The sequence below is a fragment of the Schistocerca nitens genome, chromosome 8 (assembly GCF_023898315.1).
Source record: "Schistocerca nitens isolate TAMUIC-IGC-003100 chromosome 8, iqSchNite1.1, whole genome shotgun sequence".
Taxonomy (NCBI): Eukaryota; Metazoa; Arthropoda; class Insecta; order Orthoptera; family Acrididae; genus Schistocerca; species Schistocerca nitens.
In genome coordinates this window covers 301,152,283-301,177,031 of record NC_064621.1, presented here as the reverse complement: position 1 = coordinate 301,177,031, position 24,749 = coordinate 301,152,283, and the positions used below count along the sequence as shown (strand labels likewise).

The window sequence follows — 24,749 nt, the reverse complement described above, 5'->3', positions numbered from 1 at the left end:
CTGTACAGCGATCTGGGACACTTAGCAGGTAGGACTGATGGAAGATATATACAAGATCCAACGAAGAGCGGCTCTTTTCGTCACGGGATCGCTTAGTAAGCGCGAGGTGTTCCACAGATGCTCCACAAACTCCAGTGGCAGTGCCTGCAAGAAACACTTTGTGCATCACGTAGATGTTTATTATTGAAATTTCGAATGTGTCCTTCCCGGGAAGAGTGATAGAACATACTACTTCTACCAATATACGTTTCGCGAAATGACTACAAGGAGAAAATTCGAGAAATTAGAACCAACACTTATCGACAGTCATTCTTGCCACGCGCCATTCGCGAACGGAATAACGAAAGGGGGTGGGGATCAGTTAGTGATATCAGAAGTATCCTTTCCCCATACACCGCAGGGTGGCTTGCTGAGTATGAGGTACATGTAAAGGAAATAAAATTACCAAAACTGTTACTGGCTTGGGAAACTGAGGGAAGAAGAAGGGGACGACCGGTGACAATCAGAACATTTGGTGCAGAAGAAGGGGATGCACAAGATCAAAGTAATCGGAGGAGCATCTTGAAGAGACACTGTTGAGTTTCGAATGCATTGCCATGTTGGCAAGCAGAGGAACGTCTCAATACATAAATATACAGGGTGGTCCATTGATAGTGACCGGACCAAATATCTCAGGAAATAAGCATCAAACGAAAGAACTACAAAGAACGAAACTCGTCTAGCTTGAAGGGGGAAACCAGATGGCGCTATGGTTGGCCTCCTAGATGGCGCTGCCATAGGTCAAAGGGATATCAACTGCGTTTTTTAAAATAGGAACCCCCATTTTTTTTACATATTCGTGTAGTACGTAAAGAAATATGAATGCTTTAGTTGGACGTCTGTTTTAGCTTTGTGATAGATGGCGCTGTGATAGTGACAAACGTATAAGTACGTGGAATCACGTAACATTCCGCCAGTGCGGACGGTATTTGCTTCGTGATACATTACCCGTGTTAAAATGGACCGTTTACCAATTGCGGAAAAGGTCGATATCGTGTTGATGTATGGCTATTGTGATCAAAATACCCAACGGGCGTGTGCTATGTATGCTGCTCGGTATCCTGGACGACATCATCCAAGTGTCCGGACCGTTCGCCGGATAGTTACGTTATTTAAGGAAACAGGGAGTGTTCAGCCACATGAGAAACGTCAACCACGACCTGCAACAAATGATGGTGCCCAAGTAGGTGTTTTAGCTGCTGTCGCGGCTAATCCGCACTTCAGTAGCAGACAAATTGCGCGAGAATCGGGAATCTCAAAAACGTCGGTGTTGAGAATGCTACATCAACATCGATTGCAACCGTACCATATTTCTATACACCAGGAATTGCATGGCGACGACTTTGAACGTCGTGTACAGTTCTGCCACTGGGCACAAGAGAAATTACGGGACGATGACAGATTTTTTGCACGCGTTCTCTTTAGCGACGTAGCGTCATTCACCAACCCCGGTAACGTAAACCGGCATAATATGCACTATTGGGCAACGGAAAATCCACGATCGCTGCGACAAGTGGAACTTAGCGACCTTGGCGGGTTAATGTATGGTGCGGCATTATGGGAGGAAGGATAATTGGCCCCCATTTTATCGATGGCAATCTAAATGGTGCAATGTATGCTGATTTCCTACGTAATGTTCTACCGATGTTACTACAAGATCTTTTACTGAATGACAGAAGGGCAATGTACTTTCAACATGATGGATGTCCGGCAGATACCTCGCGTGCGGTTGAAGCGGTATTGAATAGCATATTTCATGACAGATGGATTGGTCGTCGAAGCACCGTACCATGGCCCGTACGTTCACCGAATCTAACGTCCCCGGATTTCTTTCTCTGGGGAAAGTTGAAGGATATTTGCTATCGTGATCCACCGACAACGCCTGACAACACACGTCAGCGCAATGTCAATGGATGTGCGAACATTACTGAAGGCGAACTACTCGCTGTTGAGAGGAATGTCGTTACACATATTGCCAAATGCATTGAGGTTGACGGACTTCATTTTGAGCATGCGTTCTCAGAAATGATAAGTTCGCCGGACGGAGTGGCCGAGCGGTTCTAGGCGCTATAGTCTGGAACCGCGAGATCGCTACGGTCGCAGGTTCGAATCCTGCCTCGGGCATGGATGTGTGTGATGTCCTTGGTTAGTTAGGTTTAAGTAGTTCTAAGTTCTAGAAGACTGATGACCTCAGAAGTTAAGTCCCATAGTTGGCTCTGAGCACTATGGGACTAAACATCTATGGTCATCAGTCCCCTAGAACTTAGAACTACTTAAACCTAACTAACCTAAGGACATCACACAACACCCAGCCATCACGAGGCAGAGAAAATCCCTGACCCCGCCGGGAATCGAACCCGGGAACTCGAGCGTGGGAAGCGAGAACGCTACCGCACGACCACGAGATGCGGGCTGTCCCATAGTTCTCAGCGCCATTTGAACCATATTGATAAGTTCACAAAGGTACATGTATCACATTGGAACAACCGAAATAAAATGTTCAAACGTACCTACATTCTGTATTTTAATTTAAAAAACCTACCTGTTACCAACTGTTCGTCTAAAATTGTGAGCCATATGTCACGAAGCGAAAAAAGTGGTCCAACTAAAACATTCATATTTCTTTACGTACTACACGAATATGTAATAAAAATGGGGGTTCCTATTTTAAAAAGAACGTAGTTGATATCCGTTTGACCTATAGCAGCCCCATGTAGCGGGCCCACCATAGCGCCATCTGGTTTCCTCCTTCAAGCTAGACGAGTTTTGTTCTTTGTAGTTCTTTAGTTTAATGCTTATTTCGTGAGATATTTGGCCCAGTCACGATCAATGGACCACCCTGCATACAAGTGGCTACCTACCGTAGTTCTATAGTCGAGGGCCCCGCGAATGTCCCTCGACGTCCAGTGGTCAGGGACTGCTGTCACGGAACTCGACGCCAATTCGCAAATGTGCCGATTACGAGCGGAGAAAGGAATTTAGTCGGCACGCCTTGAGTGGCGTCCCCCTGGGCCGGTTAAGGCGGCTGTTTGCAGGGCGTGCGCGCTCGCTGCAGGTACCCCGGCGAATGACAATGCCAATGATAATAACAGTGCGGCCAGCGCACTAGACCGCCAGCGCAGTCTACCGCAGCCGCCGCTGGAGCCAACACTTCCGCCAGGTGGGTACCGCTCCTGGCTTACAACCTAACCAACACAAACACTAGCTAATATCCACGACCTATTATCTTGTGTAAAATTTTAACTGGTCATACACTAGACGCAACTGCCATGTTAGTTTGTTACGTGAGATCGAGTTATTTGTCTATGGGATCAAGTAATTCGCAATGTATTCTGACCAATCACCGGTAGGTAATAACGGAGAAATATGTAAATGCAAGTATTTATTAATAAAACGTATTATATTTTGAACGGAGGTAACAAATATTAGTCTCACTGTCAAACATCGATGTCATCATACACAATATGGTTAACTGTAAAACATATATAAAACAGAGGTGTTTCTCAGATTAGTTTTATTTTTTGTATGTCGTAATGCAGTATCAAAATGTATAGTAAAGAGATCAACGTAAGTTGGTGCAACTCCTGGAGGAGGTTGCAAAGTTCCTACGGTATGACAAACCCGACGATGAATTTTACGAATTTTTAAGCGTCATGGTCCACTGCCAGGAATGTCAAACCGAAAGAAATGCCAGAGTATTTTTAAATTGTCTAATATTTTCGAGGTAGTTCTTCGTATAGTCGTCATTTTGCTCTGTGAGTTTTTGAAGCTCTTCACAAACTTTAATGGGCTCCAAGTTAACCTTTCCATTGTGGCGACACATGGTAGCTGAACTGTCGTTGAACTCTCCTGTATACAGCCTTGCAGAGCAATGAACGCACTTTTGGTCCACGTTACCAGAATTATGTGTTTGCGCTTCATAGTCTTTAGGGAAAAGACGGACAGAATGATAATATGTTTTTTTGCAAGTTAATGTATCTGTCTTCTACCAGAGATTTTGATAGAGGTGAAGTAAGTAAGTTGCTGACACAAAGTCTTTGTCTTGCACTAATTGTTACCGTTGAGCTTTGAATCGGAGGACTCCCTCTCGGTCTGCATGTTGTGCCCCGTGGGAATTGGTTGCTTGGTCGATTTGTGGGAGAGAATCATACAGCGAGGTCTTCGGCCCCGTCGGATTAGTGAAAGATGGGGAAAGAAGTCGGCTGTGCCCTTGTACAGGAACCATACCGGCATTTGCCTGAAGGGATTTGGGGAAATCAGAGAAAGTCTAAATCAGGATGGCCGGACGCGGGTTTGAAGCGTCTTACTCCCGAATGCGAGTCCAGTGTGCTAACGACTGCGCCAACTCGCTCGGTCCATGGGAGTGTAGAAGACTGAATTACAGGAAGGAAGAAGTTAGCACACTTCTGACAGTTTTTATTTTTTAATTATTCATTTGTTAAGAAAAATTAACAATAAATGGATATTCCGGGCCGTATGAGTTTGTGGTGATATAGGTTAACGGTTTCATGTAATTCAGTTTATTCGCACAGTATACAACACTTGCTTAAATAAAGTAAACATGCATACTAATAAAATTAGATTGTCAATAGATGGCGCCTTCTAAATTCTTTGTATCGACGTGTACGATCGAAATCGCATTCGAGGCACTTAACTTGAATAAAGTATCTAAGCAACTGCAATAGCTGTCATGCACGTTAGCTAAACAGATTGTCAAGAGATTACACCTACATTGTTTTTATAAAAAATGTTTTCAAACTAAAGTGTAGTAACGAAAACATTAAATTTAAACTATTTGTGTATTTTTCGTCATTAGCGGTGCACAAAATCTTGAAAATGATTTCTCAATAATTAATCATAATTAATTTATACGGGAGATCTGACGTACAGACGAAAAAAACATCTTTGAGTAATAACGTATGTGATACTCAGACAATTCGGTTCTACATATATTTCCTGTATGTTTACGCCCTGTGCTTAAAAGTTATTTTAAGGCGAAAGCGTTGCACGTGAGAAATATGTCTGTAGTTTGTTTCACACTAGCGTCTATGAGAGTATGTAAGTCGTTACTTTTATACATTTTGTTTCTGTCAGGGTACCTGTGGCTATCACGTCTAAGTTGCTATTAGATGCAATACACAGACTATCTGTTATGACTGTCACATTTACTTATCGTAGCATATGGCACATAACTTGTATAATCTTAAGGTATGTCCACATGATACCACTTTCCTCGTGCGTAATTGCAGACATACTGGGAATAGAAGGCCATACACAAAAATTTGTGGAAAGAACAGATATACGCATGGCGTTCTCATTTCCACAAGTTACCACATTGCACAAGCAGTCTGCTGTGGATTCCGTTCTTTTCTTGGGAGTTTATGCTACGTTTATTGCGATGAAAAGGTGTCAGAGAAAGAAAACGCAAAAGTGACCGTAGGTAAAGAAGTGTCTAAATAATACAGAACGAGAAATACAAAGTGACGCTTTGTTTGCTAATTTGAGAAGGGGGTCACAGTGAGATTTTAGATTGTCTGTCTAGGAAACTGCAACCATAAGGCTGGAAATAAAATTTCGTTAGTTATAACCGGCTATTTACGAGAGTTTGAACTACTTCTTTCGTATTTAAAAACAAAGCATTTCAGTGATTCATGGATGTGTGAGATGTCCTTAGGTTAGTTAGGTTTAAGTAGTACTAAGTTCTAGGGGACTGATGACCTCAGATGTTAAGTCCCATAGTGCTCAGAGCCATTTGAACCAGTTTTTTTGATTTCAGTGATTATTCCCGAAACTGAGAAATTCTTAATGGAGGTTCTTAATCTTCATGTGAAGATTAATTAACTTGAGACACGTCATTTGTACCTTACTTTATAAAAACGTTGTTTACACAACTTTAATGACGAAATATTATATGAAGATTAACATCCTCCGACTCGACAAACTTGGGAATTTCACAGACGCCAGAATCCATTGGAACTGAAGTTTTATTTGTAGTAGTCTGTTGAGGAGCTATACAAACCTCATCATTTCCTTTGTTCAGAAGTCAGGCTGTTTAGTGGTGCAATTAAGTCGCCATAGCATGGATATTCGTCCAGTTTTTCGTACACACTTTTTATAAATTTCTGGTTTATTCCTTTCTGTTTTGTTTTTTTTACTTCGAAACTTACGTATCTTATTCTTTACTACTAGACTTTTTTCTAATACTTGACGCTGAGGACATCATTTCTCAAGTTTTTATTCTAATAATCATTAGAAGTGGTGTTCGACACGAGTTTCCTTTGTCTGTAATCACCTATTAACTTAAACGCGCTTCCTTTGGAGTCGGCAGACATAGTTGCACATAAATCGCTCAACAGCATAACCTGAACACATTAGACAGCCAAACAAGCATGGTCCTCAGCTGTCTGTCGTCTGCAAAAAAAAGCGCAAAGATTCTCACCAAAGCCGAGAAGTAAAGCGCTTTACTCACGGCCTCCATGTCCAGGAAATTACGTATGCACAAATGTGCATGCGTAGTTGCGCTGTTGGAAATTTATGCTGATGAGCGAAGTTGAACACAAAGAAGGCATCGTGTGGGTGCACCTTAAAGTTACCAACCACTATGGATCACCTCTATGACGATCTTTGGGCCTACAACTACAGTGATCAGCTGTGCAGTCGGCTCTACGTGAAATGCATCAGTTCATAGCGTTAATCCCGACTGCTGACGTTACACGAAACAGTGCACTGCCTACTGCCTACCACAGTTAATATTTCGATAATTTATATCACGATGTGACAACAGCTAACTTTGTTTAAACACGAATCTTTTTTTTAATGATATGACTATCACTGTGTGTGTGTGTGTGTCATACTTTTTAACTTCAGTGACAAATTCACGGTTTTATTATCTGATGTCAATGATTTTATATTCGCCTAACATGTTGCTGTAAATGAGTTGGTGACATTTTATTACGCGTGTGTTCTAATTTGCATTTAATCACGTAACAGGTCTGTGGAAGTTCAGTCTTGTAATGTTACTTACGTTTTATTTCAATACATGATGGCCTGTGAACCGAAACTGGTAGCTAAAACAATTTTATCAGCAGTTCGAGGCGGTAATCATGCCATTTTTTAAAAATTATGTTCTTCTCCCTTTATAGATTTAGGCGATATGACCTATTCTGGTCAGCAAGATCCAGCCATCTCTTTCGTGGTCTTCCCCTCCGTTTTGTCTTATGGTACTTATACTAGCCTAAGTGTCCTAGTCTAATAAGAGTGGACGACCAAGAACGAAGTGCTCGGATTAGAAAGGGTGTAAGGCGGGGATGTAGTCTTTCGCCCCCATGTTCAATCTGTACATCGAAGAAGCAGTGATGGAAATAAAATAAAGATTCAGGAGAGGAATTAAAATTCAAGGTGGAAGGATATCAACGATACGATTTGTTGATGACATTGTTATCCTGGGTGAAAGTGAAGAAGAATTACAGGATCTGGTGAATGGAATGAACAGTCTAATGAGCACAGAATATGGATTGAGAGTAAATCGAAGAAAGACGAAAGTAATGAGACGTAGCAGAAATGAGAACAGCGAGAAACTTAACATCAGAAATGGGGATCATGAAGTAGACGAAGTTAAGGAATTCTGGTACATTGGGAGCAAAATAACTCATGATGGACGGAGCAAGGAGGACATCAAAAGCAGACTAGCATTGGCAAAAAGGGCATTCCTGGCCATGAGAAGTTTATCAGTATCAAACATAGGCCTTAATCTGAGGAGGAACTTTCTGAGAACGTGCGCGTTTGGAGCACAGCATTGTATGACAGCGAAACATGGACTTTGGGAAAACCGGAACAGAAGAGAATCGAAGCATCTGAGAGGAGGTGCTACAGACGAATGTTGAAAATTAGGTGGACTGATAAGGCAAGGAATAAGGAGGTTCTGCGCAGAATCGGAGAGGAAAGGAATATGTGGAAAACACTAATAAGGAGAAGGGATAAGAAGACAGGATATTTGTTAAGACATGAGGGAATGACTTCCATGGTACTAGAGGGAGCTGTAGAGGGCAAAAACTGTAGATGAAGATAGAGATAGGAATACATCCAGCAAATAATTGAGGTCGTAGGTTGCAGTGCTACTCTGAGGGTGGCACAGGAGAGGAATTTATGGCGGGCTGCATCAAACCAGGAAGAAGACTGATGACCCAAAAAAAAGAGAAAAAAGTGTCTTAGATTATGAGATAACAGATCTCATACAGAGGCCCACCGACAATCATTCTTCCTTGCTGTCTTTTTGCCTCTTCTTTTCGTTCACCATCATTCGTTTCGCAAATGGAACTGGAAAGGGAAAGGGTGGTGGGGAGGAGATTGGTGCTACCAGAAGCATCCGCCGCCACAGGCCGTCAGGTGGCTTGCCAGTGTATTGATGTAGATATCCCTCTACATTTGCAGTCAAGAAATAGTTTTGGAAGTCTACTTTCATGCATTCTGTTTTCATGTTCCCATCATCTGCCCCATTAAGATCTATTTTCTTGAGTATTAAACCACCTTGTAATTGCCCGCCCGGCTAGCCACGCGGTCTAACGTGCTGCTTCCCGAGGAGGAAGTCGTGCCGGTCTCCGTCACGAATCCACCTGGCGGATTGGTGTCAAGGTCTGGCGTGCTGGCCAGCCAGTGGATGGTTTTTACTGCGGATTTCCATCTGTCTCGGCGAATGCGGGCTGATTCCCTTTATTCTGCTTCAGTTACACTATGTTGGCGATCGCTGCTCAAACACCAGTATCCATGTACGCGTACACCATAATTACTCAACCACGCAAACATTTGGGGTTACCAGAATGAGATTTTCACTCTGCAGCGGAGTGTGCGCTGATATGAAACTTCCTGGCAGATTAAAACTGTGTGCCCGACCGAGACTCGAACTCGGGACCTTTGCCTTTCGCGGGCATGTGCTCTACCATCTGAGCTACCGAAGCCCGACTCACGCCCGGTATTCACAGCTTTACTTCTGCCAGTACCTCGTCTCCTACCTTCCAAACTTTACAGAAGCTCTCCTGCGAACCTTGCAGAACTAGCACTCCTGAAAGAAAGGATATTGCGGAGACATGGCTTAGCCACAGCCTGGGGGATGTTTCCAGAATGAGATTTTCACTCTGCAGCGGAGTGTGCGCTGATATGAAACTTCCTTGGAAGTGATGCAGCGTCAAGGGTAACCGCAGCCATGGTCTCCGAGCTGATAGTCCATGCTGCTGCAAACGCCGTCGAACTGTTCGTGCAGATGGTTGTTGTCTTGTAAACTTCCCCATCTGTTGACTCAGGGATCGAGACGTGGCTGCACGATCCGTTACAGCCATGAGGACAAGATGCCTGTCATCTCGACTGCTAGTGATACGAGGCCGTTGGGATCCAGCACGGCGTTCCGTATTATCCTCCTGAACCCACCGATTCCATATTCTGCTAATAGTCATTGGATCTCGACCAACGCGAGCAGCAATGTTGCGATACGATAAACCGCAATCGCGATAGGTCATAATCCGACCTTTATCAAAGTCGGAAACGTGATGGTACGCATTTCTCCTCCTTACACGAGGCATCACAACAACGTTTCACCAGGCAACGCGGATCAACTGCTGTTTGTGTATGAGAAATGGGTTGGAAACTTTCCTCATGTCAGCACGTTGTAGGTGTCGCCACCGGCGCCAACCTTGTGTGAATGCTCTGACAAGCTAATGATTTGCATATCACAGCATCTTCTTCCTGTCGGTAAAATTTCGCGTCTGTAGCACGTCACCTTCGTGGTGTAGCAATTTTAATTGCCAGTAGTGTATTTGATAAGAACAAGGTGGCCTTCGCCAGGTGTTACACACGATCTATTCACATTAATGTAACCCCCGCTCATGTTTGACGTTGACGTGCAACAAGCACTCACAGACGGCGGGTGGAAGCATTAGCAGTGGAAGGTACATAAAACGTGTCGGGGGATGCGGAAAACAGTGCAGTCGTTGCCACATTGCGGAAACTGAGCGATCATGGGCATGATCATTGGCTTTAGAGACACTGAGGGAAGCATTTCCGAAATGGCTAAGTTTGTAAACAGTCTGCATGCCGTCCGGGTTAAAGTATACTGTGCATGACATATGCGCTCATGCTGACTGCTGTGCAGCGGCGAGGAAGGCTAGAATTTGCACCCCAGTACCGCAGCTGGATGTTTTTTGAGTGGTGACAGGTGGACTTTTCAGATGAATCACGATTTATGCACCATCAGACAGATCGCCGTTGGCGTGTACGGCGTGAAACGACTGAAAGTAAACATCTTGCAATAATCGTCGGGAAGGTCCAGGCAGGAGGGGGGAGTATTATAGTCTGGGGAATGTTTTCGTCGTTGTGGAAGGCACTATCGATCAACACAAATATTCATCTGTCCTTGGAGACCTTGTCTAGCCCTATATGTAGTCTTTCCTCGGCACGATGGCATCTACCAGCAGGACAATACAGCGTGTTACACAACTCGCAGTGTAAGTGCTTGGTTCGAAGAGCACCAGGACGAGTTTGCCGTTCTCCCCTGGCCGACAGCACTACAATCGAATTTGTGGGTTAAGCACAACCGCTCCCCGAGTTTCGAGCACGGTCGTCGCCAGGCCCCAACATTTTCCATCCATCGGAGTACTTGCCAGTACGCTGACTCAATCTACGCGCCGTGGAAGGGCTATAGCGAAATTCATTGGCCGTAAAATTGTATCTCGCGCGCGGCAAGACGTCTCACCTTTTCAAAACGCCATCACATTTCGTCGAATTTGCCATGCAGTTATTTTACGTTAACAGTGGTGACGATCTTCCCCACTACACGCTCGCTGGAAAAAGATAACGCAATTCGTTAGGCTCTCGCATGCCTATCTAATTTCCAGCACTTGGCGTTTAGCTGGAGGTCCAGGGAGCGCCCGCACGGAAGTCGTGAGGCGTATTTTCCGTATTTCATTATCACCGTACGCTTAACACTGCATGTCATTCCCCTCGTAGCTACTCTGCTGTGAAAACTAATATCTTAAAGCTGCGTGCCAGTGATTCAAGTGGCAAGCACTGTACATCGGAATATCCAACGAGCAGTGCGTCCGTTAGCAATAGGTTATAAAGGAACAGTCGGATAAAAGAGAACAAAACCTGTAATTACTAAAGCACAAAAACTGCAGTTTCTTCGGGCAGATTGGCTAAACTCAAGTAACATATTTTACAACAATCAAGAACTACCACTAAAATTATAGTGAAATATAAGGTGTGTAAGAATAGTAATGAGACTGATTTTTTTTATCTACCGAAGTTTTTAATGTTTTTTCCCCTTCAAAATAGTTTCCTTCGGCAACTATAAACCGGTGTAATAGCCGTTCCGAGTCTTCGTAGGAGCGCTGAAAGGCATCAGCTGTACAGCTTTTAACATGTTGGTCACATTCTTTCGAATGTACTCCGGAGTCCCAAAGTGAAGCCTATTCAAGCCATTTTTCAGTTTCTGGAAAGAAAAAGAGTCACTCAATCGAGAATCTGTGGGACCATCTCGATCGGGCTGTTATGTGGTCGCCAACCGAGAATTGTAGCGCAGCTGGCCTCGGGAAGGCTCTACACCGCTGTTCGCACCTTCCAGAACCTCTTGACTCTCTTCCTGAACGATTCGCAGCCGTCTGCGCTGTAAAAGGTGGCTATGCAGGCTTTTGACTAACAGGTGGGCACATTAATGTGACTGGACAGTGTAGAAAAAAAATTCAGTTGTTCCAGGGGAAACTTGTCGTGTTTTTGTGTGTGTCCCCCTTCCTCTTAGTTTTAGGCTTACTCATTTTTGTTCAAGAAGGAGATACTGTAAACTAGTCGGAGAAATTTTATTAGGTGCCTGCAGTGATCGTTTTCCAATTCAGTGGTCGGATCTGACAGTGTTTTGAAAGCAGTTGCAGTGCTACAAGGCACCGATTAGCAGTATAGAAGAAGCGCCTATTTTAATCTGGCTCGCCGGTCATAGCACTGTTGGTGATCTTAATTTAGCATAATTGTACATGTGTATTAGTGCATAGCAAAAATCAGGGCCCACAAAAAAACGTTTCATAGTACATCAAAGAAGAAATATGTCGGACCTGATGGTACGGCGGTAAAGTGCATGCCCGGAAACCACGAAGTCGCGCATCAGACCTCGATCGAAACATAGATTTTTCAGTCTTCGTTTTAACGTAACCTTCACCTCTCAACGATATGAGGAGTCGCTAGAAACGACACGTAGTTCGGATTCCACGTTAAACTGTAGGTCCCCTTTCACCGGGTGGATAAATGACGTAGATTAGGGACACGCAAGTCACCGATTTGGAGTCTAGTTCAAAAACTCGCCCCAGACCATTGAGCCACGTGAAATTATTACATCACTAGCGAACTCGGCGATGCTTCGCAATAATTACTAAATATACATGGGAATTAAATATATGTCCTAATCTCTTTCCCATCTCCTCTCTGTCCATCTCCTCCCCACCCTCTCTTTGTTCATCTCCTCCTACTCTCCCTCTCTGTCAATCACGTCTTGCCCCTCTCTCTGTCCATACTCTCTTCCTCCCTCTGCCAGGCCTTGAGCCTTGTTTGTTTTTATTGCCAACGAAGACTTGATTGGGAATTCAAGTCCTTTAAAATGACTGGATAAGTTGGTTCGGATCATTGGTATACGGGGTATGAAAGACCTGTTCTCCTGTTGGATTTGTGACGATAGTAACTTCAGTGACACTATGTAACATAGTTTTAATCATTAAACGGATAGGATTTCAAAGTTTCCGACGATTCAGATTCTATAGTAGTATTCTAATCACAACCCGATAAGCCGTTATTACAAACTTTACTGTTCTCTGTTGCAACCGACTACGAGGAAGAAAACCAAATAGAAAATACTCGTAGTTGTGTATACAGTTTTTATTTAAAATTATATGTATTATGTATGTAAAGAAGAGAATATATATATATATATATATATATATATATATATATATATATATATATACCCTCTTCATTACATACATATACATATAAATAAAAACTGTATATACAACGATTATCTGTTTTGTTTTTTTCCTCATATATATGGGAGAAAAGACCTGTCTAACTGAATCGAAATTGGATAAGGGGGTTATGTCAGTTGGAGCTACTTTTGAGATAGTGAGATAAAACTGTTCATATTAATATTTATTAACAATTTTAGCTCGAAATGCTTTTTAAAGGCTAAGTGATTATGGTATGACTGTGCATAAAAATAGAAATTAATGTTTGCAAACAAAGAGAGTCATATTTCCTGCAATTTGTTTGGTAGACTTATCCCCTTCTTTGAATGAACAACACACAATATATGATTTGTTACATTATTTGTCAATTAGTAAACTTTTGGTACCACTTAAACATGATATTTTATAAAGGGTACAAGAAATATAAAAGTTTTCAGTTAAAGAGTGACATATTACCTTCAATTTATTTCTTGGGCTTAGCACTTTCTTCAAGTGAATAAGACAAATATTTTATGTATTGCACTATTTGTGTACGAAACTACACTTTAGGCAATTTGTAAATATGATTTTATATGGTGCAGTATATTTCAATACCGTATTTGCATATAACACTGTAATACACCACTGGCCATTAAAATTGCCACACCACAAAGTTGACGTGCTCCAGAGGCGAAATTTGACCGACAGGAAGAAGATGCTGTGATATGCAAATGATTAGCTTTTCAGAGCATTCACACAAGATAGCGCTGGTGGCGACACCTACAACGTGCTGACATGAGGAAAGTTTCCAACCGATGTCTCATACACAAACAGCAGTTGACCGGCGTTGCCTGGTGAAAAGTTGTTGTGATGCCTCGTGTAAGGAGGAGAAATGCGTACCATCACGTTTCCGACTTTGATAAAGGTCGGATTATGACCTATCGCGATTGCGGTTTATCGTATCGCGACATTGCTGCTCGCGTTGGTCGAGATCCAATGACTATTAGCAGAATATGGAATCGGTGGGTTCAGGAGGATAATACGGAACGCCGTGCTGGATCCCAACGGCCTCGTATCACTTGCAGTCGAGATGACAGGCATCTTATTCGCATGGCTGTAACGGATCATGCAGCCACGTCTCGATCCCTGAGTCAACAGATGGGGAAGTTTACAAGACAACAACCATCTGCACGAACAGTTCGACGGCGTTTGCAGCAGCATGGACTATCAGCTCGGAGACCATGGCTGCGGTTACCCTTGACGCTGCATCACAGACAGGAGCGCCTGCGACGGTGTACTCAACAACGAACCTGGGTGCACGAATGGCAAAACGTCATTTTTTCGGATGAATCCAGGTTCTGTTTACAGCATCATGATTATCGCATCCGTGTTTGGCGACATCGCGGTGAACGCACATTGGAAGCGTGTATTCGTCATCGCCATACTGGCGTATCACCCAGCGTGATGGTATGGGTCTGCCATTGGTTACACGTCTCGGCCACCTCTTGTTCGCATTGACGGCACTTTGAACAGTGACCGCTACATTTCAGATGTGTTTCGACCCGTGGCTCTACCCTTCATACGATCCCTGCGAAACCCTACATTTCAGAAAGATAATGCACGACCACATGTTGCAGGTCCTGTACGGGCCTTTCTGGATACAGAAATTGTTCGACTGCTGCCCTGGCCAGCGCATTCTCCAGATCTCTCACCAATTGAAAATGTCTCGTCAATGGTGGCCGAGCAACTGGCTCGTCACAATACGCCAGTCACTACTCTTGATGAACTGCGGTATCGTGTTGAAGCTGCATGGGCAGCTGTACCTGTACACGCCATCCAAGCTCTGTTTGACTCAGTGCCCAGGCGTATCAAGGCGGTTATGACGGCCAGAGGTGGATGTTCTGGGTACTGATTTCTCAGGGTCTATGCACCCAAATTGCTTGAAAATGTAATCACTTGTCAGTTCTAGTATAATATATTTGTCCAATGAATATCCGTTTATCATCTGCATTTCTTCTTGGTGTAGCAATTTTAGTGGCCAGTAGTGTATATTACGCATTGTCGTTCGAGGTTGTCGGCCATTCCAAACTAGAACATAAAAATCAGACACTTTACGGAATATACTTCATTACTTTCCTAATATCTTCTAGCTTATTTGCATTAATCGGTACACTTCCTTGTGGATTTTCTGGTGCCATATGCAGCTAGATATTTAGGACTGATGGAAAGTGAAGTGAAAAAAAGGTCTAGGTGGTCTATCAATGCATTCTCTTTTTAACACAGCTCTAGGTTTGCTGATCAAATGATGAAGATGAGGCAATGTTGAAGCTGATTTTTCTGTCGTTAGGTACACTTCTAGAAACACTTTATAATGAGAGGTATGCCTTTTTATAGTAGAAAGGCCACCAGAAATTTGAAATCAGAAATGCCGCTTGCGTCCGCCATAGTAGCTGTAGACTTTCCTTGAGTACGTGCTGAAAGGATCATTTCTACTTTTTTTTAAGTGTAAACTCTGTCGCATTACTTGGTTATCGTCTTCATTAATCGATATTGTCTGTTACATGGTAGGTAGAAGTAACCCCTTAAGGCCAAGTAATGATATATTAGTTTGAAACCTGTAACATCTAGAAATGACAGAACGAATCTTACCACTGTATGATTCTGCCCCGGCAAGCATTTGAAATCAAATGTAACTTTGTTACCTTAACTGGTATTTCACTATCAGTACAGCCCTTTATAAAGAAGCAAACTTCGGCACAACCCTTTTTCGCTTGACATTCATTGTCAATGTTGTTGTTGTTATTGTTGTTGCTGTGGCCCTCATTCCGAAGACTGGTTTGATGCGGCTCTTCATTCTACTATATTCTGTTTAAGCCTCTTCATTTTCAAATAATTAGTGCAAACTTACGACTTATCTTAGAAGAAAGATTAAGAAAAGGCAAACCTACGTTTCTAGCATTTGTAGACTTAGAGAAAGCTTTTGACAACGTTAACTGGAATACTCTCTTTCAAATTCTGAAGGTGGCAGGGGTAAAATACAGGGAGCGGAAGGCTATTTACAATTTGTACAGAAACCAGATGGCAGTTATAAGAGTCGAGGGGCATGAAAGGGAAGCAGTGGTTGGGAAAGGAGTGAGACAGGGTTGTAGCCTCTCCCCGATGTTATTCAATCTGTATATTGAGCAAGCAGTAAAGGAAACAAAAGAAAAATTCGGAGTAGGTATTAAAACTCGTGGAGAAGAAGTAAAAACTTTGAGGTTCGCCGATGACATTGTAATTCTGTCAGAGACAGCAAAGGACTTGGAAGAGCAGTTGAACGGAATGGACAGTGTCTTGAAAGGAGGATATAAGATGAACATCAACAAAAGCAAAACGAGGATAATGGAATGTAGTCAAATTAAATCGGGTGATGCTGAGGCGATTAGATTAGGAAATGAGACACTTAAAGTAGTAAAGGAGATTTGCTATTTAGGGAGTAAAATAACTGATGATGGTCGAAGTAGAGAGGATATAAAATGTAGACTGGCAATGGCAAGGAAATCGTTTCTGAAGAAGAGAAATTTGTTAACATCTAGTATAGATTTAAGTGTCAGGAAGTCGTTTCTGAAAGTATTTGTATGGAGTGTAGCCATGTATGGAAGTGAAACATGGACGATAACCAGTTTGGACAAGAAGAGAATAGAAGCTTTCGAAATGTGGTGCTACAGAAGAATGCTGAAGATAAAGTGGGTAGATCACGTAACTAATGAGGAGGTATTGAATAGGATTGGGGAGAGGAGAAGTTTGTGGCACAACTTGACTAGAAGAAGGGATCGGTTAGTAGAACATGTTTTGAGGCATCAAGGGATCACAAATTTAGCATTGGAGGGCAGCGTGGAGGGTAAAAATCGTAGAGGGAGACCAAGAGATCAATACACTAAGCAGATTCAGAAGGATGTAGGTTGCAGTAGGTACTGGGAGATGAAGAAGCTTGCACAGGATAGAGTAGCATGGAGAGCTGCATCAAACCAGTCTCTGGACTGAAGACCACAACAACAACAACAGTGCAAACTAATCGTCGTTCTTAATCTTCTTACTGTATTTATCTCTTGGTCTCTCTCGACGATTTTAAATCCTCATACGTCCGTTCCAATACTAAACTGATGATCTCCTGATGTATCAGAACGTGTCCTGTCAATCGATCCCTTCTTTTAGTCAAGTTGTACAACAAATTCCTTTTCCTCCAGAATATGTTCAGTAGCTCTCACTAATTATGTGGTCTACCCATTTTCAGCAGTCGTCTGGAGCGCCACATTTCAAAAGCTTCTATTCCGTTATTGTCTAAGCTGTTGATGTTCACGATCGTCATGTTTCACTTCGAAACATGGCTATACTCCAGGCAAATACTTCCAGAAAAGGCTTCCAAACACTTAAATCTGTATTCGATGGTAACAAATTTCTTTTCCTCAGAAACGCTTTTCTTGCCGTTTCCAGTCTACATTTTATGTTCTCTCTACTTCGGTCATCATCAGTTGCTTTACCGCCCAAGTAGCAAAGCTCGTCTACTGTTCTAAGTGTTTCATTTCGTAATCTAATTCCCTCAGCATCACCTGATTTAATTCGACTATATCCCGTTACCCTTGTCTTGCTTTTGTTGGTTTTCACCTTATAACCTTCATTCAAGACGCTGTCCATTCCGTTCAAATGCTGTTCCAAGTTTTTTATGTCTCTGACAGAATCACAAGGTCATCAACAAACCTCAAATAAACGTAGGAACGGGAATTTTCAGTTTTGAATTTACAGATGTTTACCCAAAGTTATCTGTTGTAAAATACTTCTTGGACAGGAATTTTTGGCAGTGGAGAATCTTGCACTAAAAAAAAAAATTATTGCTACATGTTCTGTACTCTTGCTTCTTCTTTCAGTTTCAGCGATCCCCCTGTAATTTTTTTTTTTGCATCTCCTTTTGTGCACTAAAACTTCACATTTACAACTTATGTCTATTTGTGGCCTTCCAAACCTGTACGAGAAGCTGTCATGGAAATACTTCGCATACTTAGTATTTATACGTTATTATACTTGTTGGGTACTACTGGCTGAACAGAGAACGCATTACTTTCGGAGTAAGTCTAGAATAAAGGTACATTACGTCTCTTCCTTCATAATGAGTTTCTTAGGTAGAAAATTGGAAGTATGGATTTTAAGCAGTTTTTCTCCTGAGACAGATCTTGGATTTGGAGCTTTACCTCTCTCATCTGTTGGTGACTTTCTAGCCATATTGAGCTTACAAGTCGTCCAACACGTTTTTTTGTTGTTCCAAGCAAACTGACAAACGCAGATTTAAAATTTTTGTGAGATTACCATTAACCACAACATTATACAGAAATTTCAACTTCTCGGATTGCCTGCTTTGCTGAATCGTTGTCTTTTCACTGGTATGCAGTCAGTAAAACTTTGGAGATAAACATCTTGTGTTTTTTTTCGTTACAATGAACAAACGTTGCTTGTGCGATAACACTATGCTTTCAAAGCACTGCTGACGACATCCGCGACCGTAAACAAGCAACGAAATACTAGGCTATTGTTTCCTTTCAGTTACATGTCAAGCTATCAAATGCGCTCTAATACAATCAAGCACATGTTTCAATTTCCTGTCATCGAGTTGTTATTGTACTGGGTTGCAATTGAAAAGCAAATATTTTCAAATTAAATATAAAACTATACATCAGACCTTGTCCTACTACTTACTTGCATTGCTCTCATGTTTTAACTGCAGATATAGATTTACTACATAATTTACATGGGCAGAACCTTTAAATTTTGATTTTCAATTGTCTGTCGCTCATAAAGCTCAGTATTTCTTATATCTCGTTGTCTCTTGGCCTTCAGAAATGTATCCTCAACTATATCAGCCATTTTGCGGCAGTTGCTTTAGCGAAAAACAGAGAATACACGACTGTGGCATGGCTGAAAAATAGCAGAAAGTGAACATGCGATATACTGCTATAAGTATGTCATTTGATGAAGGTGGCAGTTCCATACTCTGTGAAGGACTTGTAGCTTTTTTCACAAAATTAAGCAAGACAGATATCTCATGTATAAGCACGGGATTCGAGATGATGGGTACTGTTCTAGAGTGCCGTTCTACCAATAGTTAGATTTCAGAAAAAATGTGATTATCAGCCTTTTTCGATTATTGATTCAATTTGTTTAAATGCATTGCTATTGAAGTTAAAACTGACTGTGGGACAGAAAACGAAACCTTACATTTCACAGCACAGTATTTTCTTTCTTGCAGTCGGTTTTAACAGAAAACTTGTATACCATTATTTAAAAAAATAAGCAGCCATTATTAATCTGGAAGTTTGATAGAGTACCATGTGAAAATATGAAGTAAACCGCCCAGGAAATGTTTGAGGGTTTTACTAAGAATCTTAGCCAACGCCAGACCCGATGTTTATTACAGTATCGTGTAAATGTCGGGAGAAAACCGGCCAAGATGCCGAGATTTTTGCTAACAGCTTTGTCCTATTATGTGTTATAGCCAAATCTGTATAATACATATATTAAAAAATATGTAGATTGTGCCCGACTGAACGTTTGTTAAAGTATAAGTAAAAATTAGAAGCAAATAGGTCAGTAACTTTTCGAGATTTTTCATAACAACGTTAAAAGACAGGTTACCATTGTTTAGCAGTATAGATAAAAGAGCAATGCGTCAGGTTGTTTGTTTTGCGCACCACAGGGCGCTAACAAGGAACCCCTTGAGTGCGACGTCGCAAGTTCAATATTTACTAAAGCTTATTTCTAAGTTTCTGTTAACAATTACGACAGGGAAAATGTTAACTGCTAATGACTCACTATGCACATCAACAGGGCGACAGAAAATAATTGTGCAGAGATAAACCTTCTGTGTGTTGTATGTATTACACTTCACAAAAGCCGGCCTTGGTGGCCGTGCGGTTCTAGGCGCTTCAGTTGGGAACCGCGAGACTGCTATGGTCGCAGGTTCGAATCCTGCCTCGGGCATGGATGTGTGTGATGTCCTTAGGTTAGTTAGGTTTAAGTAGTTCTAAGTTCTAGGGGACTGATGACCTCAGATGTTAAGTCCCATAGTGCTCGGAGCCATTTGAACTTCACAAAATAGACATCGTCGACATTCAAGAAATGTTCAAGACAAACCATTAATTTGCACTATGAAACCGAATAAAAATGGCGCGTGACAGTGATCACAAAGGTTCGCACCACAAGATCGAAGACGAACTCCTTGGGAATTACAAAGCATGCAGGACGTTCAGCTATATATCCACTCTTAAAAAATACGTGTAGAACCAAATTGGTGTAACGTAGTGACAAGAACGGATGGAGTGTGATGGCATGCAACCGAATGTGAAACAGTTTGACGTAGAGCTTATCGTGAAACTGGCTGTGCTCTGCGTAGCTGCAGATAGTGCGATAATATGTTTTATAGGCACGGAAGAAACATACACTCAGAAGCTGAAATTTGTCCAGTGGCTCCAGGTGGTATGAATCGCAATGTCACACACTTTTCAGGAGAGGTAGTTTGTTTTAAAGGAGTAGAATGCGTTAAGGCATTGATGTTAGTTGATCTTGGTACAATCCTCTTGGTATCTCTAATTTCCAGGGTTCCTTTCATAAGCATTTCCTCTTCAAATCCCGACTGTTTGGAGTTGAAAACAAGTTTGTTATCGAACGATGGGATAAGTTTGTTTATCTCATTACAAATTTTCGGGCCGATTCCGCAGTTTGCTGTGTATCGTCAAGCTGACGCCTTATTTGAAATTCCGTTATCTTACATCTTCCAGTTCTGTAGCACTGTTTGAAATTAGGAAACCACCCATTGCTTCCCTTGAAACCACTGTAATCTGTGTCGTACGCAGTTTTATGTGCAGCAAATAGTAGGTCGCTATCACAATCTGGTCATAATTATTATTATTATTACTTTTTTTACTGTGCTGCAGATGATCCTCTGTGTATGTAATTATGTTTAGTACCCTCTTGGACAATGATTGTCCTTCACTACGTTTCACTGGAGATGGGATTTCTGGCTTCCTGTCCAACCAGGATGATTAACTACATGGCTTGACACCTGTTTCAGTATCACTTTGCTTGTTAAGCACGTATCGTCGTCATTGTACTCCTCATGTGCATTGTCCGCACAGTCTAGCTTACACGACACCACACATTCCACCGACTCATCTAGAAGAAATGCTAATATTTCATCTGCCACTTCTGTCGCACTTAGTGAAATTGCTTGGGTCCTTTCTGACGAAATGCCTACTTTGGCAACTATTGTTGTATATATAATACAATGTTTGTTGCTGCCATCGATCTGCTTTGTAGTAACACCTCTACTACTGCAGTACGGTTGTGAGCTACTCATCGATTATGTGTTCAACTACGCTCTGTAACTTCATGCTGTGCTCATCATTAGAAAGCTCTAGTCCCGCCCCCTGTTGTCATCAGCAGCCAAAATTGTGGTTGCATGGTAGACAGTACGTGAGGCACTGAATGCTCTAAACATCATTGGCCTTTTGCGATGTCGCCCTCAAGGGATTTCTTGTGAGAGTGCATGGATTCTGGACACAGCAACGAGTGGGATTTTGCTCGATGCTACAGAATTTTTGATACGACAGGAGAGAAGGAATGTTTCATGCCAACTTTACTCACTAGGGGTTTTATTGGTCTTTGGCTCTACAACCAGGAGCCGATGTTAGTCTCAGTGGTAGGAAGTCACAGATGCTTTATTCTTCCCCCACCACCACTCTTGCAAATATAATGTCGTCAGGCCCAGTTTTAACATGACACAGATCGCTACGATTTAAATAATAAAGCAAAAAAATGTGTAAGACATTTTAAAATAGTAATAACAATTTGTTTACATCAGTGTTTACTGAATAGCTTTAGCATAACATTCAACAAATATGCAGTTCAGAGACATATGTCAACTGAAAAGCATTCGTCCGAACACTGGAGATATACATCTCTCACACGGTTAAGATCTATAGTAGCAGCATCTGGGCGGTAACGCAAGCTTGTGTAGCGGCGCTCGACTCCCATGTACGCCTGTCCGAATGCTGATGGTGGGTGTAATTTTCACGCCCCTATTTGGTCAGAAACGTGACGGAGGTGGTGGTGTAAAGTTCCTGATCGTCAGCCTTTGTGCCAACGTCCTGGATTAAATTCCAAAGCTCTCCGCAGAGTCTCATGAAAAGAGGGTGTGTGACATGGCTGATGGTGATCCATTCATCGTATGGGGACATTAAACTCGGCAGGTCCCTTGGTGCTATTTGAGAGGAGCAGGCTATGTGCTGGCACCTGGTTTCCTCTTCCTTCTTCCATCATCCTCCTTCTTGTCACACAACACAAGCATGACATTGCAATATACATACACTGATTACACTCACTTACACTCTACAAACACGCATACGAGGGGGTAACAAAAAACCAAAATTATTTTTTACAAGCTTTGTTGATTACAAAACAACATTATTCTCTTCAAAATACTCTCCATTACAACTAATACATTAGACCCATTGGTGCTTCCACCGTTCGAAACATTTTTTGTAGTCATCGTCAGAAAAGGCTGACAGCTTCTCCCTCGTTTTCTTTGACTTCTTCAACGTTACCAGTCGGTGTCTTTTCGCACGAGGCTAGGCTAGGCCTGTAAGGAGCGTTGGGCAGCGGAATAATGCCAGTTTTAGCCAAAAAATATCTAACTGAGATGGCTGTGTGTGCAGGTGCGTTCTTGTGGTGGAAGAACCAGTCTCCTGTCTGCTAGAAATCGCTGAACCGAGTTCCAAGGTAACCCACTAACGTCTGACTGTTATTCGATTGTCTGTCGACGGTTGTGAGCATAAGCTCATAAATTTTTTTAATAGTTTCGTCGATTCGGGCAGTTGAACGACGTTCAGAACGAGGTTTGTCATCAATTGAGATGTCGCCATTTTTAAATCGAGCAAACTACTCGTACACTTGAGTTCATCATCTTGATAAGCTTGTTTTCAACATTAAAGCAGTTTCAGAAGAGTTTTTACCAAGTAGAAAACAAAACTGCACAGCTACACGTTGTTCACTTAAACTTGTAATTATATAAAAAAAAAAACAAGAACAACAGCGATAGCACGAACAGTCAGTACAGATGAATAGAACAAGCCAGGTCGAAAACACGGGCGGCACTGAACTGGCGATGAGTTGCGCTATATACACCTAGCAGAAGAAATGCCTACTAAACAAGCCCCGCCCACGACAATGTTATTTCGGTTTTTTTGTACCTTCTCATGCATCCACACGGAAAGGGGGCGATATTTGCGGAGGAAGGATGCCCATTCCGACAAGGCAGCTGGTCTTCCCCGTTGGGATTTCCCAGTCAACAACGTCACACGACTTTTAATTTGATTATTAATTGCAGCGAACTCAATTACTTAGACAGTATCATAATTTACACGACATAACATCGAAGTGCACACTTACAAGTGACAGTAATAATAATGATGATGTGGCTCAACAGGCTGATGAAAGCTTTTCAACTGGACACCACTTCGGTGACTTACGTTTCCCTAACATACCCAACTAAGCAGAAAGGTGGAAGGAATATATACAGGATCCATATAAGGGAGACGTAGTTGAGGGCAATATTATGGAAATCGACGCAGATGAAGATAAGATACTAGATATGATACTGCGTGAATAATTTGACAGGGCTCTGGAAATAGACAACATTGTGTTAGAACTACTGATAGCTTTGGGAGATACAGCCATGACAAAACTCTTCCATCTGGTGAGCAAGATGTATGATACAGGTGAAATACCCTCAGACTTCAAGAACAAAGAAAGCAGGTGCTGACAAGTGTGCAGCCGGCCAGGGTGGCCGAGCGGTTCTAGGCGCTATAGTCTGGAACCGCGCGACCGCTACGGTCGCAGGTTCGAATCCTGCCTCAGGCATGGATGTGTGTGATGTCCTTAGGTTAGTTAGGTTTAAGTAGTTCTAAGTTCTAGGGGGACAGATGACCTCAGAAGTTAAGTCCCATAGTGCTCAGAGATATTTGAACCATTTTTTTGACAAGTGTGAAAATCATCGAACTATCAGTTTAATAAGTCTCACTTGCAAAATACTAACATGAATACTTTGCAGACGAGTGGAAAAATTGGTAGAAGCCAACCTCTGGGAAGATCAATTTGGATTCCAGAGAAATGTAGAAACACGTGAGGCAATACTAACCCTACGACTTCTCACAGAAGATAGTTTAAGGAAAGGCGAACCAACGTATATAGCATTTGTAGACTTGGAGAGAGCTTTTGACAGTGTTGACTGGAATACTCTCTTTCAAATTCTAAAGGTGACAGGGATAAAATACAGGGAACAAAAGGCTATTTACAGGTTATATGGAAAACAGATGGTAGTTGCAAGAATCGAGGGACGGGAAAGGGAAGCAATGCTTGAGAAGGGAGTGAGACAGGGTTGTAGCCTACACCTGATGTTATCCAGTCTGTACATTGAGCAAGCAGTAAAGGAAACAAAAGAAAAATTTGGAGTAGGAATTAAAGTCCAGGGTGAAGAAATAAAAACTTTGAGGTTTGCTGATGACATTTTAATTATGTCAGAGACAGTAAAGGACTTGGAAGAGCAGGTGAATGGAATGGAACAGTGTTTTGAAGGAGAATTTAAGATGAACGTCAGCAAAAGCAAAGCGAGGATAATGGAATGTAGTCGAATTATATCAGGTGATTCTGAGGGAA

The 24,749-nt window shown here is 42.1% G+C and overlaps 1 protein-coding gene across 1 annotated transcript in view; it reads left to right on the top strand.

Moving 5' to 3' along the window:
* Nucleotides 1–3,164: 3,164 nt before the first annotated feature.
* The window catches only part of LOC126199100 (cytochrome P450 6k1-like), a 202,178-nt gene continuing 180,593 nt past the window's right edge, over nucleotides 3,165–24,749 (top strand). Inside the window, exon 1 of the mRNA XM_049935850.1 lies at nucleotides 3,165–3,199. The gene's annotated coding sequence lies outside the window, so the exon portion shown is untranslated. The remainder of the gene's footprint in view (nucleotides 3,200–24,749) is intronic.